At 48.4% G+C, this 13159-nt stretch overlaps 1 protein-coding gene across 8 annotated transcripts in view; it reads right to left on the minus strand.

The window, feature by feature from the left end:
- The window catches only part of NRG1 (neuregulin 1), a 498771-nt gene that overhangs the window by 178447 nt on the left and 307165 nt on the right, over positions 1 to 13159 (minus strand). Inside the window, exon 1 of one of the 8 annotated variants that reach the window (XM_075410879.1) lies at positions 8071 to 8114. The exons of the other annotated variants lie outside the window; for them this stretch is intronic. The gene's annotated coding sequence lies outside the window, so the exon portion shown is untranslated. Of the gene's footprint in view, positions 1 to 8070; positions 8115 to 13159 lie in introns of those variants that run through there. 8 annotated transcript variants of the gene reach the window in all.

Consider the following 13159-nt stretch of genomic DNA (forward strand, 5'->3'; position numbering starts at 1 on the left):
AGTCCGTCACCACAGAAGCCAACAATCCTGCTAAAATACACATACACACACACACATATACAGAGTCTCCCAACACTGGATTCAAAATCTAACTCTTCTGGTAGTAACAGCAGTGGGAAAAACCTCTATCAATCACCTCTGCAACTGGATGTTAGCAGGACTCTGTTTAGTCACCTCAAGCATGCATTCATGCTTCCGTAACCGTCTTTAAATGGATTAACCATTAGCCATATGACATGGCATGTGGTTGACTCAGAGGTGAAATGAAAGCTGTTAATGCAGGAGAAAGGCATTGAGCAAGGCTCAGCCCGAGTTCAAGTCTGAATGCCAAGCCCAAACTGCCTGACCTGGATTCCCCCTGCTTACAGAGGTGGAAGGACCATCAGCTCATAAAACCTGAGAAAGAGATGCACAGAGGGAATGAGGAAAGGCTCCCAAGTGAACTGTCACAAATGGATTAACATCTCTCTCCTCCTCACTGACCTGTGAAGCCTGTGGACTCCTCGTCAGAGCTAAGAGGAGTCAAACGATCCATGGCTAACGAACTACATAACACGGTTGATTTCTCCCCAAATATAATGCTCCCACAGAAAATCACAGAACCAGAAATCCAAAACCAGACAAAAGTAGTATTCTGTGCACAAACAAAACACTTGGCAGTTACTCCAGACAGGAGGTCATGTTAAAGATCCCTATCTGTCCCTTACAAAATACCTTGCTTTATTTTCCTTCTATTGTCTTTTCTCTATTAACAGAAATAATGCACACGGGAAGGACAGGAGAAAGAACAGTTGAATGGAAAAGAGGAAGAGAAAAAAAGAAGGAAAAGGAGGGAAGGAGAAAGCGAGAGAAAGAGGCAAGGATGGAGAAAAGAAGGGGGAAGAAGAAAAGGGCGGAGGAAAAGGACAGTGAGGGAGGCACACAAGAAGGACAGCACGATAGACGGATGGAAAGAAGGAAGGGAGGAAACAAGTGAGGGAGAAAAACAAGAAGGAAAGGAGGAAGGAAGAGAAGAAGAAAGGGAGAGAGAGCGTGCGGGAGGAAAGGACAAAAGGAAAGAACGAAGGAAAAGAGGAGAAAAGTAGGCTCACGAACATCCCCGCCACCTCTGACTGGCAACTTCATACTGGCATCGCATGAGATCAGAGTGTTTGCCGGGACCTAAGCCTCACTCACAGCTTCCCTGCCAGGTATACCTGCACGTCCGCCCGCGCTCCAGCACAACCCTGCACCCCACCCGTTGCGGGGCCCCCGGGGGGGAGAAGGCGCGGCGCCGCCGCTCCCGCTCCCCGGCCCGCCGCGGGCGCCAGCGCGCTCCCGCCGCACCCCCTCGCGGCCGCCGCCGGCAGCGGCACCCCCCCGCCCCCCCAAACCCCTCTGCCTTTCCCTGCGGGGCACCAGCGGGCGTCGGTGCCATTTATTGCCGTTTCGATCATTTTCATCGTTTCCACTTCACGCGTTTGGCCGCCCGGCCGCGGCCCCCTCCGCACGCCAGCCGCTCGCCGTAGGTGCTCTCGGGCGGCAGCAAGGCCCCCCCCCCCACCGCCCCCCGCACTCCCCGGGTTTGAGGGAGCAAGGCGGGGGCGGGGTTAACTGAAACGCTTCAAGCACGTTCAAGAGTTCTTTGTGCAGCGACAATGACTCACACAAAATATTGACACTTGGTTCGCTTTCTTGTATCCTAACGGAACACGATAAACTATCAGCACTGTTAAAGGCACATTCACTCTTGTTACTTTTGGAATGTTAACAAAACACTGATTTGGTAAGAATTCGTAGCATTTCCGGAGCTTCTGACACCCTGCGACACGACTGTTCTTCGCCGTTTCACTCTTGGTTGCAAGTACCTGCCTCAGAGGACTGGCGGACAGAGCGAAGCGGGGAGGCAGGGGAAGGGAGGTGCTCGGAAGGAAGATTTCCACAGTTCAGCGCTTAGCTCGCTTTACTTTCAGAATTACAAATTGCCACGCACGTGCCCAAAGTAAAATCTGCTGCCAAAGATGATCTGTAGCTTCTCTGTGGTTTTTGTGGCCAGGCATTCAAGAACCGAGCACCCAACAAGTTTTCTTGAAAACCCAGTGACTCCGAGTCAGTGGATGAGATGAAGAGTGAGTGAGCTGCCCCAAATAGCGAGTGCTGAAGTCTTCTGCAAAATCAGCTGCATAGGAACCTTTTTTTTTTTAAAAAAAAAACAACTTATGAGAGCTGTTTCAAACTATTTCACTTAACTATTTTTTTTCCTTTTCAGTTAGCAGTTAGTGCCTTTCCCTTTCCAGAAAGAGAAGCCCACAATTGCAAAGAGACAAACTCAGTTTCGAGCGTCAGCTCACAAGCTTTGCCAAGGATTAATGTTCTAAAATCCTTGCATAGCTTAGCAGATCTTGGCATTTCTATACCCAAGATAAAAATTTTGTTCAGCCTTCCCCAGCTATCAGTATTTGCATAAAGTTCAGAACAGTTTCTGGACTTCTTTCACAGGGGCAATGTCTTTCTGCATACATGCAGTATTTACTGGTCAACTGTACTGGTATGTCCTCACAATTCTATTTGCATTTCCATGGCTACAGTCAAGTAGTACTTGTAGCGTTCAGTCAAAAAAGTTGAATGGTGACTAATCTCATTTATTCACAAAACATGAACACACTCACATGCTTTTTAAAGGATTCATTCTCAAAATTGCTCTGAAGATTGTGTGGAATGTTTGGAGCATTCAGGCATTGCACATAGGTGGAGAGGCTTTCCCCCCAGAAAAATGTACAGGAATACCAGCAGCGCATAAATACTTTGGCCTGGAAACACCAGAAGTTGTCGCTCCTTCTAACGAACAGTTTTCGTCTAGAATTGGACAAGTTTTATCAGAAATCACGGCTCTCATTCCATCTCCAAGGCTCTTGTCTTCATGCTAAAATATTGACCTGCCTTCTGACTTCTCTGTATGAATACTGAGTATCAACTGGAACTGAGAAAGACGCAGACTGAGCTCTAATCCTCCGAACCAAGCCCTGACCTGCAGCTTGGTCTTTAGTATGATCAAAAGCATTTCTTCCTCTGTCAACCAAGCCTGCTACCAGAACACAGTCGACGGTGATGTTCAGTGACACTCATCTCATATGAACTTCGTGCTGGTTATTCTGTCATGTAGTCTCAAAGCTCTGGCATTTTATCTAAGTCTAAATTAAACTTCTCACCAGGAGGTACCCATTTTCTATGTCAATGACCGCAGCCTCCCTTCTCTGGGCTCTGCGAGCACAGATGTGTTCAGAACAATGCTGCTGAGGCCACCTCAGTGAAATGAAGGCTGGGAGCCATCTCCGTTGCTCTTCCCTCTTCCCCCACCAACTTTGTCCTTGTGCACCAGATTTTTGCAGACCCTTGCTCTTCCTACCACTGCTACTGAACTAGACAGTGGCTGACATAGCCACAGAGTTCACTGCTCTGACAGCACTGTCAGTCTTTGCACCCATCAAGGTGTTTTCCTCAGAAATACTTCATGTCTTTTCACGCTTTGTCCTTTCAAGCCCAGCAGCCTCTCCCTCATCTTCTCTGCTAAGCAGAAACCACCTGAAAACCCACATTCCCCGAGATGCCCGCAAACACTTGACAAAGGTGATGGGCAGCTGATGGGCTGGTGCATCATCTGATTTATCAAAACACACCTCTTTCACAGAGGGCTTTTCCCTGGGCTGATTCCTTTCTGTCACTTCACCAGCACCACCTTACATGGTCCAAAACTAACGTTTGGCTGCCAGAAGGTTGAAAGGCTGACACAGTGGGCCCAGTCCCAGCCTGCCTGCTCCTGCTACAACAGCACCCTGAGTCAGGGGCAGTGTCTCTGTGAGGGGAAGGTCTGGAGACCTTTCTTCACAACCTCAGCTTCCCTTCATTACATTTCTCTGCCCAGGCTGGATGTGTTTTCAGCTTGCTGGTGATGCCCTCGGAAGCCCTGCTGGCAGGTTTGTTCAGCCTATCTGCATGCTCAGTTGGCCTATCAGTTCAGTGAAATCACTCAGAGAAAAGCTGTAAGCTTCTGTCCGTTTGTAATACTCTCCTCAAGTTTTCCACCCCCTGTATTTATCATAGCCCAGAGTGCCCTGCTGAGGGAATATAAAATCACTCCGGACTTGACACAAGCCAGACAGAATCAATTTGTTCAAAACCACTTGAAGTGAGGGGGGGGGGAAATTCTCTTCTACATAATTTTAGTGACAAAGAAACCATAGTAACATCGACCACCCCAAACTTTTGTAACAGAGCCCAGATTTCACCTGGGCAAGGGAAAACATGAAGACGTTTTTTTCTGTGTTACCACTGTGCAGCTGAGCAGCAGAGGCCAAATCTGCTCAGTTGGGGCTTTTTTTCAGTAACTCTCTAACTTTCTTCCCCAACAGTAATTCTGGATTTCCCAGATAAATTATGTTAGAATACAGTAAACAAACATTTTCTTATACACTTTCTTCCCAAACGACAAAGCTGATTCTCAATCTGGTGACAAGTTACCGATAAGACAACGCTTCCAGACCCAAAAGGGAAGGGATATGTGATCTACGTTGACAGTCAAAAGCAAACTAAGCTGAGAGAAGCTACGATCAGAAAAGAACAGCGCTAAGCAAAAAACGCCAGATGCGCTAAAGACTTCTGTGCTAGTGCACAGATCTAAAAACTGATGACTGGCTGCAAGCCGTTGTTTTTCTTGCGGAAAGAAGACCACGAGCAGACGCAAACTACTGCCAGAGGAGAACATAGCAGAGAAGATGACAATTCCTGACATAATTCAGTTTAAGAAAGCAGGTAACTAAAAAGCAAAACTGTTTCATGACCTCTCACACTGCATATCCTAAACACACCAACTGATCATCAGGTATGACTGCAAAACTGTTAGCAAAAAAGGAGAAATCATGGTCCCACCAAAGTCAGAAGACCTTCATATCCCTAGTAAGTACTGTTAATCAACGTACTTAGCTCAGTCATTAATTCAAGCTCTAATATGCTTGAACAGAGACAATAAAAGCCCACTGCATGAAATGTAAAACTGCTGTCTTGCTATATTTTACATTAACCAGTCCTTCCGTTCTTTCTCTGCTAAATACCAGTTCTTGTTCCAAGTGCCCCCCAAACCAGAAAATATCCTTAAGTAACACATTGGATAAAATTTATAAATTTTACTTTGCCAGCGTGACATTATTTAATTATGACCCAAGTGTACAGTGATGTCTTATGCTTTATTTCATTCTCCTGCTAGATACCGTACCTGCAAACACTACAGGGATTAGCTACACATGTGAATTACCCTGCCACATACACTCATCTTGGAAGGAGTGGGATTTTAATTACATAAGATAGAAGAATGCTCAGTTCTTGCCCACACAGGAAACTTTTGACTAGTAATGTCAGGTATGGATGAAGGCGGTACTGTTTCATACCGACAAAAACATATTGGCACTTTCGAAAAATGAGGTGAGCCCTTGCCAGAAAAAATGGACTTTTCAAACGCTGACATATTTTGGCTTAGTAGGGACACGAGCCCTCTGGAGTTTTCGCAAAGCCTTAGGAGCTAGGCACGATCTGACCACTGGCGTTGGTGAACCTCAGTCTACACTCGCCACCTTTCAGATTTTCAGATAAAATTTTCACCATGGCAGACATGACCAGACCACAGCATGAGAAGTGGGAATTAAATACACATGGATACCTAAACTTTAGGTGATATATACCTGCGTGGATCCTCCGGACTCCAGATTCTGTCTCCCCCCACCACAGAAAGAAGACCATCTTCCAAAAAATCTCTGCCTAGTTCAGAGTCAACTTGGTTGGACCACTCAAACATTATCCCCTCTGGTGCACAGCTCCTTTCCCTGCTTCCTCAGCACTGGCATAAACGACCAGCCCAGGGCACACAGAGTCGCCCACGCCCTGCGCAGAGCTGGCCCCAACTTCCCAAGACTGTCCCAGCTCCTCCAATGCAGCAACCCTGCTCCGCTGAAGACACAAAAATGTCCACAGAGCAGGAAAAAGAAAGCCCTCCCACAAGAATGGAATGGGACGCTACGGGACTCTGAGGCATGCACCATCAGAAAATGTGTATCATCTCCTTTACGATTCCTCGACAGAGCTTTCCTGTCCCAGACCCTCCAACATGTCACTGTCCTCCTGTTTTCTATGTCAACCACAAAAACAAACAAAAAAACCTCAAACACTTCAAACTGCCCAGCTGTCATGGGTAAGTTTTCCAGAGGTTTTAACGTTCCAGGAGGCAGTGAGTTTTAGCAGGAGATGCTCACAATGCTCGCATAGTGTGACAGCAAGAAGTGTTATAAAAACCCAATAGACTGAGAGAGAGAGAAAGGTGGTCAAAAAGAGAGTTTGTCCCTAGCTTGGCATAATAAGGGAAATCTCCCCTGCTGTACCTGAAATTCAGTTACACCCACTGCTGAGCAGAAGGTGGGTGACCTGTGTCTCTGAGAGACATGGAGAAGAGGATGCATTGGGCAGTGCTAGTTTCTAAAGATTATTAGCCCAAAGGCATACCTGCTGCTGCTGAATCACACACATCTTCCCTGAGGGCTGATGATTAAGGTCTAGAGCAGCATCATGTTGGACACGATGCACTAAGCAAAATGAACATAGGTATATTTAGAAAATTTTACCCTTCAGGGCATTCTGTTCATTTGGCTGTTCAGAGGGAACAAAAACCCAAAGCAAAAAAAAAAAAAAAAAGAAAAAGAAAACAAAGCCCAAATCAGGCAACTGACTCTTCTTTTCATATGCTTCTTTTAAAACAATTTCCCACAAACAGCAAAGAATTCAAAGAAACAGATAAACTAACCAGTAACTCCAGCTACACACTGCTGTTGCAAAAAGCTATATGCATCTGCGTGTGCCTCTAGCCTTCCTGATAAACTAGGTGGCATTACACGAGCTCTCTAGGAAAAGCATCGTGTGCTCGTATGTGTTTGTACAGCACTAGGGGTCTTGATCTCGACTGGGGTGTTCGGCTGATAGAAATAGGTAATTAAGGCGTGTGAGACAGCATGCTCAGCTGCGACCCTACTTTGACTTGATCCACAGAGTCCTGCCTCTGTGGACACCTACAAAGGACAAGGGTATCACTGCCACGAATCCCTGCACTGAATACCAGGGAGGCATAAGAGAAGAAACACATGCTGCTCAGCGAGCGAAAGGTCCTCTCTGATCATCCCTGAGTAAATAGCTGCAAGTTTAGACAAAGTACCCCACACGAAAGTTTACCATCTGTTCAACTCAGCTAAGCGAATCCTGGGGAAAGGACGGGACAGAAAACGCATTTTGTTATAGGAGAGATAACCCCACGCCCTCCAAAAGATGAGGAGGAGTGAGCAGAAGGGGGGATGAAAAGAGGAGAGAAAAAAGAGAAAAAAAGAGAAAGAAGAGAAAGAAGAGGAGAGAAAGAAAAGGAAAAGAAAAGAAAAGAAAAGAAAAGAAAAGAAAAGAAAAGAAAAGAAAAGAAAAGAAAAGAAAAGAAAAGAAAGAAGAGAAAAGAAAGAAAAGAAAGAAGAGAAGTGAAGAGAAGAGAAAAGAAAAAAAGAAAAGAAAAAGGAAAACAAAAAAGAAAAGAAAAGAAAAGAAAAGAAAAGAAAAGAAAAGAAAAGAAAAGAAAAGAAAGAAGAGAAAAGAAAGAAAAGAAAGAAGAGAAGTGAAGAGAAGAGAAAAGAAAAAAGAAAAGAAAAAGGAAAACAAAAAAGAAAAGAAAAAAAGAAAAGAGAAGAGCCACAGCTGGCCGGGAGCCGGGCAGGGCTCCGGGGCCGGCGGGAGGGCGGGCGGCAGACCGGTCCCCGGTCGGACGGCCGAGGCGCTCCCGGCAGCGCCGCCGCCTCCGCCGCGGGGCAGGGCCGGGCCGGGCCGGGCGGGCGAACAGCCGCCGCCGCGGGGCGCGCAGCCCCTCCGGTGCCGTCCGGTCCGGTCCGGTGCGGTCCGGTCCGTGCGGCGGCGGCGGGGCGGGCGGCGGGGACGCGCCGGCGGCGTGCGGCCCCGCGGGAGGGGGCCGGGCGCGGTGGGTCCGGGCTGCGCGGCGCCTGCACCTGCGGACGGGCTTACCTGTGGCGGAACCGGGCGCCTCGCCCTCCTCGGGCGGAGCGGGCTTCTTGCCGGGCCCTTTGCCTTTCCTCCCCTTCCTGCCGTTGCCGTCTTTTTTCTTCTCGGCCATCCCGGCCCCGGCCGCCACCGCGCTCCCCGCCGCCGCCGTCCCCGCCGCCGCCCCCTCCGCCGCCGCCGCCGCTGCTGTCGGCTCCCGCAGCGCCCGAGGCTCCAGCATCGCTCTTGCCCGCTGCCGCCGCCTGGGACTTGGAGCAGCGAGTTCCTTGGAAGTTTTTGGAAACTCCTCTCCGGACCTCTTTTCCCCCCCCCCCCTTCACCCCCCTCCCTCCTCCTCCACTCCCCCCCCCCCTTTTTTTTTCCTTTACCCTTTCTTTCCTAATAATAATAATAAACTCCAGCCCACAAACACACCCCCTCGGCACACGCCTTTCTAACGCCCGCCCCGGGCACCGCACGCTCGCTCCCGGGAGGAGCCCGCACGGCCCCAGGGGCAGGGCAGGGCAGGACGGGGCGGGGCGGGCGCCGCAGCCCGGTGCCGCCCCGCCGCTCGGCACAGCCCGCCGGCCGCCGCCGAGCCAGGCGGCTCTGCCGCCGGACGGCCTGCGGGCGCGCCGCGGGGCCCCCGCCCCTGCCGGGGGTCGGGGCCGGGGGGCTGCGACGGGCGGGGCCGGCTGCCGCGGCTCCTCGGGTGCTGGCGTGCCCGCGCTTACACACCTGCTTAGGCTGCGGCTTCCTGCGGGGCGGCCGGCTGCTCCTCCCCCCCGCTCCCCCCTCCGGCGGGGTGACGGTCGGTGGTTCCCCCCGTCCCCCGGCGGCGGGTGCTCGAGGAAGGGGGATTTGCGATTTGCAGGGCTGGAAAACTTCAAGAAAAGTTCAGGAACCCGTCTATACGATCGCTCAGCTAAGTTAAGCCGTTTTCCCTGCTGGCGCAGATAACCACTATCGGTAGGAGATGCACTTACACCGTCAGGTGGGAAACGCAACACGCTGAGAACCTGCAGAAAAGGTCTGCACAAACTGCTTGAGATCTCACGGTGGAAGGTTCCCCCTGTACGCTTGGAATGGGCATACAACGCAGGAAACCAGACAGGACCAGAGCCTGAAACTAGGATTGCTGCTAAGCAGTTCTTAGTGGTTCCTCCTGCTCTTGAGGAAACTCTTCCACATGTCACTTGGGCTGCAGAAACATTTACAATTATCATCACGCACAAAAGATGCTACAGAATTGTTTTTAGGTATTGTTTGATTGAAAACATTAAAAAAAATTCCTTCCTGACTCAGGCCCGAGAAAGGTAAAGCACTCCAAACCCAATATATTCCAAGTTCCTCATCTTCTGTGGCTGAAAGTTTTAGGGCTCAGTTTTAGGGTTCAGTTTTTTCAAGATGCTCTCCTGGAACAAGAAGCTTTTGAAGAAAGCAGCGGTCAACCAGTTATACTCGGCTTTCAGCGTTTGCACTTTGAAGCAAACATAAAAAAATCCAGTGCTCACGTAAATTCTGTCTCTATGGTAAAATAAGAGGAGTGAACAACATTGACTTGCAAAACAGCAAGGCAAAAAAGCAAGCGTCCTCAGCGGCCTGGTGATACAGCATCAGTGAACAAATAAAACCGGCGGGTGGGGGGGTGAGGGGAAGACGCGGGTACAATTCTTGACACAAAAAAGTCACAGAAGGAGCCTGCAGCACGACGCATTTGAGCAACATTTTGGGTTTCTCGGTACACACACAGCGTTACGACATCCTCGCTCAAATCCGCTGACCCGAAAATGCGGGAAGAAGCCCCAGGCAGGGCGCGAAAGGCGATCTCACGGAAGCGCAGCTGGCGACGGGGAGGTGCTGCCGCCGGCAGTGGCTCGGTTTGTCCTAAAGAGGTCACTGCTCTGCAAGGCCTGCTCCGGCGGAGCGTGAGGGGCTGCGCTGGGTAACGAAGCGTATGCTCTGAAATACACATCTCGGTACCACCCCGTTTTCTGTACTCTGCGACATCTAAATGCTGAAGGTAAACGTTACCTTCACGCCGTGCTCGTCGGTATTGCGCCGCCATTCCAGAGAGTCATGAACATCGAGGCGCCGTGAGCAGGACACGGGACGGACCCCCACCAAAGACCCTCTGACAGTGCGACACCCAGCACCCTGAGGATGCACTCAAAATAGAAGCCTAAAAATGAAATGCCAGATTCCTGACTCCCTGGCACCTGCTCTGTCAGAAATGGGAAGTTCCTTGGGAAACCATGCCAGAAATGTGCCCCAGAAATAAGACTATTACTCCCAGAAGGAGGTCTATCATTCATTTTAGACGCTTCATCATAGATCTGCAGTGGAAGGGCGTGATTTGCTCCCATATAAACTGATGAGAGAGAAGCAGGTATCACTTATAGCACATAAGACTGTCTCTCCTTTGCTGTCGCCAGCTGTGAGGTGCTTCAGCAGAGTGGGTAGCTACTGATTTAATCCCGTGTTAAAACAGCGCTTTCCCCCCCCCAGCTGCAGTACTGTCACAGAGAGTGGGCTTGTCAGAGATTGATCAGAAAATGCACAACGTACGACAATCTTTTGAGCTGCTACAGCACAGTCCAATCTACTGGTCTCAACGCTCTTTATCAGTTCTCACATCCAAAGGCCGCTTTCGACTTCCTGAAACAGAGGGATGCAACCATTTACATCGTTTCAGTGGAGCGGGAACCGTAGCTCAGATGTGTTGCACAGTCTTGTAAAAATTACATGACTATTTGGGGAACAGAAGTCAAACTTCTGTGTGCATCACTTCATTGTGGGACAGGCAGAGGACAGCTGCCCGCTTGCCACCAACAACTTGCGTGTAGAGCTTTTCCTCATTCCTCTTCTTGCTCTGTCCATGTGAACTTCTTCAGTATAAAAATGAAGCTCTGCCTATGCCCAAGCTCATCTAGGTGTTGGCTGTCTGGCTATTCTGGACCTGGACCGCTGTACTTTGTGCAATTTTTTACATCACGCAAAAGACTGCGAAGTCTGATTTTTCACTCAAATTAACATCTCTGCAAAATGCAGTGCAAGGCAAAAGAGACAGATCAGTAAACAAAAATAAATAAAGAGTACTCCAGAGTAATAAACAGTTGGATAAAGCTTCAACAATCTGTTTTTCTTTTGCTTCTATGTTAATTTTTACAAATACACTGGCCATAAAAAAGGGGCTTAATTACAACTCCTTGGAGACTCCAATGCCTTACCAAGAGAGTGTAAAGTGTTTTGAGAGCTTTTTTTTTTCCCTCGTAGCAAATGTACTCATTTAACAAAATCAGTTCCTGAATTAATGAAGTTCATGGATCTTTAACCCTATGCTATGCCTTCACTTTAACTGAGGACAGCCAGTTTCTGTTTTTCTTCATTTGATTTTCCTTTAAAACCCATGAAGACATGTGGGAAGACAATCTGTGTAAACATCAAAATTGCTTGTTGCCACTTGTTGGTGGCAAGAAACGAGTCAGAAATATCAGCATAAATAGAATTAAATGGTAAAGGTGTATCCTAACCCTAACTGTGAATAAAACACATTCTTCTCTTAAAATGGACTTGAAAGTTTGTCAGCGGCTAAACAGCAAGTCTTTGACATCTACTCAGCTGAGTCAGGACAACAGTAGCTTTTGTTCTACTGACATTTTGAAGATGCAAATCTTGATTACTCAAAAGTATCCTAACAGTGGTTTAAAGGTCAAGCTGAAAGACCAACATCTTTGGAAACGGCAGCAATCGTGACAGGTGGTGACGTCCTATTAACGTCGCTTTTCAGGAAATGGCACATTTCAGAGTTGTTTGTACATGTGTCTGTATATATGTTGCTACAAACAAGACCTGATAGCCTCCAATTTACCAACAGTTTTTACGGACTCCATTTGTCAAAGTTCAGGAAACTGTCACGACAAGACAAACGGAGACTTTAACATTTACTGTTTCAGAACTTTTTAGATCATCTAGTCACAATGCTAGCCCCGTTAATGTGCAAGAGATTGATGCTGTTTGGTGTGGAATGAATGAAAAAATCTTTTTGTGTAGTTAGTTGGCATAAGCTTTATGTTCCTCAAAAACATACCAGGTCAAAGATTCTACAGGTTACTACATTCCTGAAAAACATCACTAGTTATAACCAAGGATATGTCCTCTGAAAGTAGACTAAGTGAAAGGACATGGAAGGTGAAAATCTATTAAGACAAATAATTTTGGCAGCTCCTGTTTGAATCCAAACTCCTCCAGCACCGGCAGTGCTGACAGCTCTCTCACTTCACCGACATGAATCCACGGACCGGTCTCCAGTCCACACACTGTGCTCTCACAGAAATGAATACAAATTAATTTTTTAAGTGTATACTGAAACTTCATGCATTTTTTGGGTGGATATTCTAATTCAGGACTAAAAAATTCCGAAATTAAGCTCAGATCAATTAACTTGGTAAGATAATGAATTCTGATCACACAAAAATCACCTTTGATTAAAAATGCCAAAACAGAGCTGTAATGTGCTTTACCAAATTCACCTTAAATACATAGGTATTCTGGATCCAGACTGATTTTTCTCACTGTGGCAAGACCACAGTGGCCAAGCATGATAATCCCCTTTGTGCTGGTGCACTCACAAGGGACCAATAGGCCTGCCAATTAGACTGGCACACTCTGGGCGTAAATCCATGGTTAATCTGTGCCCTGGCACAGCCAGCACTTATTCTGTACCTCTGTGATAACACATCTCAGGCCAAGCCTGCACGCACATGGTCAGCAGTCTTGGATTGTGCTCTGCCAGGCGGGTTTGGTAAAGCTATTTCCATCTCTGAGCCACCAAGCCACACAACTACGTCTATATCTTGTGTGGTCTTCTCCACCATGACGGCAGTGGAGTTGCAGCCCCTCTGCTTCCCCGTGACCCCCCTTCTCCACAACAACAAGCTGCCCTGTCCTACAGTAAAACGACTGACAGAGTGCACAGGCACTAGCCTGCATCCCTGCCCTATTGCAGGAGCAAAACCGATGCTCCCCGTGGCCCCGGCTACGGGGGTGCCGAGGGCTCGGGCCCCCGCCTCGGCACTTCGCACCCACCCCCGGGACGCGGTGGCCATCTCAG

This window comes from Opisthocomus hoazin, chromosome Z (assembly GCF_030867145.1).
Source record: "Opisthocomus hoazin isolate bOpiHoa1 chromosome Z, bOpiHoa1.hap1, whole genome shotgun sequence".
NCBI lineage: Eukaryota > Metazoa > Chordata > Aves > Opisthocomiformes > Opisthocomidae > Opisthocomus > Opisthocomus hoazin.